The following is a 4,195-nucleotide window of genomic DNA, read 5'->3' on the forward strand; positions in this document are numbered from 1 at the left end:
CTCAACAAGATCCTGGCGAACCGGATTCAACAACACATCTCAAAAATCATCCATCATGACCAAGGAAGCTTCATCCTTGGTATGCAAGGCTGGTTCAACATTCATAAAACAATAAATGTAATTAAATACATCAACACGTGTCAAAACAAAAACCACGTGATTATATCATTAGATGCAGAAAAAGCTTTGGATAAAATCCAGCACCCCTTCTTGATAAAAACCCCTTGAACATCTAGGCATACAGGGAACATACCTCAAAATAGTAAAAGCCATCTACAAGAAACCCACAGCCAGCATACTCCTAAATGGACAAAAACTGGAACCATTTTTCCTGAAAACTGGAACAAGACAAGGAGGGGTGCCCACTCTCACCCCTCCTGTTCAATATAGTATTGGAAGTCCAGGCTAGAGCAATCAGAGAAGAGAAGGCAATCAGGGGCATCCAAATAGGAAAAGAGGAAGTCAAGCTATCTCTCTTTGCAGGTGACATGATCGTGTAACTTGAAAACCCAAGAGACTCTGTCAAAAACCTCCTTACACTGATAAAGGACTTTGGCAAAATCTCACGATATAAAATAAATGTGCAAAAGCCAACCACATTTATTTACACCACTAATAAACAAACAGAAACTCAAATAAAAACCACAATTCCATTCACAATATCCACAAAAAAATGAAATACCTTGGCATCGTCCTAACCTGAAACGTGAAAGACTTTTACAGTGAAAAAAACTATAAAACACTGCTCAAAGAAATCAAAGATGACACAAACAAGTGGAAAAATATCCCATGCTCATGGATTTGAAGATGTCCATCTTACCTAAGGCAATCTACAGATTTAATGCAATACCCATCAAATTACCAGCAACATTCTTCTCAGACCTAGAAAAAGCAACACAGGAATTTCGCATGGAAACACAAACGACCAAGAATAGCCAGAACAATCCTCAGCAAAAAAACAAAAAAAAAAACAAAGCAGGCAGTATCACATTACCCGACTTCAAACTTTATTATAAAGCTACAATCATCAAAAGAGCTTGGTACTAGTACAGGAACAGGCATATAGACCAATGGAATAGAATTGAGATTCCAGAAGCAAAACCTTAATTTATCAACCAACTCATCTTCAACAAAGTCTCTACCACCTACCACTGGGGAGAGGAGAACCTATTCAGTAAATGGTGCTGGGAAAACTGGCTGACCACATGCAGAATATTGAAACAGGACCCCTATCTATTCCCATCCACAAAAATTAACTCTAAACGGATCAGAGACCTAAATGTAAACCTCAAACCATAAGAACCTTAGAAAATGAAGGACATATCCTCAGGGAAATTGGAACTGGCATCCAATTCCTGAACAAAATCTGAAACCCATAGGCCATAAGAGATAAGATAGACAAGTGGGACCTCATTAAACTGACAAGCTCCTGCAAAGCCAAAGAAACCATCAAGAGAGCAGGGAGACAGCCTACAGAGTGGGAAAAGTATTTGCCAACTCCAGGTCTGACAAAGGCTTAACATCTTGGATCTACAAGGAACTCAAACATGCTGAAAAGAAAGAAACAAACAACCCCATTATAAAATGGGCAAAAGATATGAACAGACACTTCAAAAAGGAAGACATCCGAGCAGCCAACAGACACATGAAGAAATGTTCAACCTGACTAATTATCAGGGAGATGCAAATCAAACCCACAGTGAGATACCACCTAACTCCAGCCAGAATGGCAATTATCAATAACTCAAAAAATAACAGTTGCTGGAGAGGGTGTGGCAAAAAGGGAACACTTCTACACTGTTGGTGGGAGTGCAAATTAGTGCAACCTTTGTGGAAAACAGTATGGCGATTCCTAAAAGCTCTAAATATTGACCTCCCATATGACCCTGCAATCCCCCTACTGGGAATATACCCTGAAGAACTCAAATCACTCTATAGAAAAGATACCTGCACATGTATGTTTATCGCAGCATTGTTCACAATAGCAAGAACCTGGAAGCAACCATTCTGCCCATCAAAAGAGGACTGGATTAAAAAAAGTGGTACATATACATGATGGAATACTATGCAGCCATAAAAAAGAACAAAATCATGAATTTCATAGCAACCTGGATGGAACTAGAGTCTATAATACTGAGTGACCTCTCACAGAAACAAAGATCTGAGTATCACATGTTCTCGCTCATATAGTGGACCTTGAATATCCAACGTAATACTATAAGAAAATGACTGATAGTGGTTGGAAACTATGTGGATGTAGGGGAAGCAAGATGGGATTAACGGTAGTAAATATCTGTCTGGGGACGGGGAGACACGTCTTATCAACAAGGGTACCTGAATGAAGCATATTTGTATACCTAATCCTTAACTGTACCCCACAATATCATAATAAAAAATATTGATTTAAAAAAAAAAAAAGAAAGAAATTTAGAGATACGCAAGCAAGTAAAAACCAAATTCGGGTCAGTGGTGTTAAGCAGTTTCTAAAATTTTTGTTTATTTTTATTTGCTAGAAGTCATTTACTTAAGGCTCAGTTAATAGAAGTGGAGTCTTCAGAGTTTATGTTTAAAGGATATCCAGAGATTGCTGCTGTTATATTTATTTTATGGAAAAGATAGCCACATTTCACTTTGGAACTTCCTGGAAGCTCTTGGTCCTTGGACCAATAAAAATCTTTCTTGTATCACTAAAAAAAGCTTTATTCTTATGTCATAATGAAAATAATATTTAAATACTTGGCATAATAATTGCCTAAATGACAGTTTATGAATCTATTTTTTTCTTGCTATAATGGGAATATTGTAAATCATGAATTTGTAGTATTTCTTAAAGCTACATATTTAACAGTAAACTAATCTACAAATTATTGTAGGCTTCTGTAAAGTCTGTTGTAGGCACTATGAAGTTTGGAATCGTAATTGGATTATGTTTCAAATGTATTTGTATATTGTTAAAATATTTTGAGATGTTTTGTTTCATTGAATAAGTGTCTTTATTGGAATGATAGCTTTAAAGGTACAAAACTTTATATTTGTATACAACTCTATTTACAAAGAAAAAAACATATGGATTAAAGTCAAAAGCTTATGCTATTAAAGAAGTCAAACATAGAAGTCTGTATATGATTCCATTTGTACAAAATTCTAGATAAAAGGCAAAGCTATAACAACAGAAAACACACCTGTGATTGCCGAGACTGTGGGTGGAGGCTGCAAGGGGCATAAGAAAACATTTTATGGTGATGGAACTGTTTTATATCTTGATTATGATTACTTGATCTTATACAATTATCACAATTTATCATACACTTAAAATATGTGTGGGTGCATTTTATTTTATATAAACATCTTAAATTTTTGTTTTCAAAAAGTAAGTTTCTCTTGACTAAAATGCTCAAGTGTAAAAGACAAAACAAAACAAAAAAACCCCAGAAAATCGTGGAACTTAGGGGTCAGAGAGAGCTTTTTAAATAAGTCAAGAAACTTAGATGTTATGAAAGAAATGATCATGGTTGGCACTGTGGCTTGTACCTATAATTCCAGGTACTCGGGAGGCTGAGACAGGAGGGTAGCTTGAGCCCAGGAGCTCAGAGCTACAGTGAGCTATGATTATACCACTGAACTCCAGCCTAGGTGACAGAGTGAGACTCTGTCTCAAAAAAAAAAGGATTAAAAAAAAAGAAATGTTAATGACCTTTGTGTGGCTAAAGAAGTAATGAAAATCAATGAACAAATAGATCAAGAAAAAATAGTACAATGCAAATGACAGACGGGTAAGTTGTCCATATTATTCAAAGTGCTTCTCCAAACCAACAAGTAAAACACAACATTGTTGACAAACAAGCTAAGAAACAGTCACAGAGGAGCACATTTAAATGGCCACAGATGTATAAAAAGATTCTTAAATTCACTGATAGCCAGAGAATGCAAATTTAAAGAGCACTGGGATTTCAGTTTATATCCCCTGGAAAAAGGTACAACACTTAATGCTTCTAGGAATTTAAAGAATATAATACTCTCCTATTCCTGGTGGAAATATGTAGTGTCATCACCTTTGGCTAAAGTAATCTTGCAGCATCTATGAAAAATAAAAGCACATGTACCATTTAACCTTACCAGGCCTTTCCAGAGAATGCCAATAGAAATAAAAGCAGACATATTAATGGATGTATTAGTGCACTAAAATGTTTATTGC

The sequence above is a fragment of the Carlito syrichta genome, unplaced genomic scaffold (assembly GCF_000164805.1).
Source record: "Carlito syrichta isolate Samal-C Ts95f unplaced genomic scaffold, Tarsius_syrichta-2.0.1 Scaffold253548, whole genome shotgun sequence".
In the NCBI taxonomy this organism is placed as follows: Eukaryota; Metazoa; Chordata; class Mammalia; order Primates; family Tarsiidae; genus Carlito; species Carlito syrichta.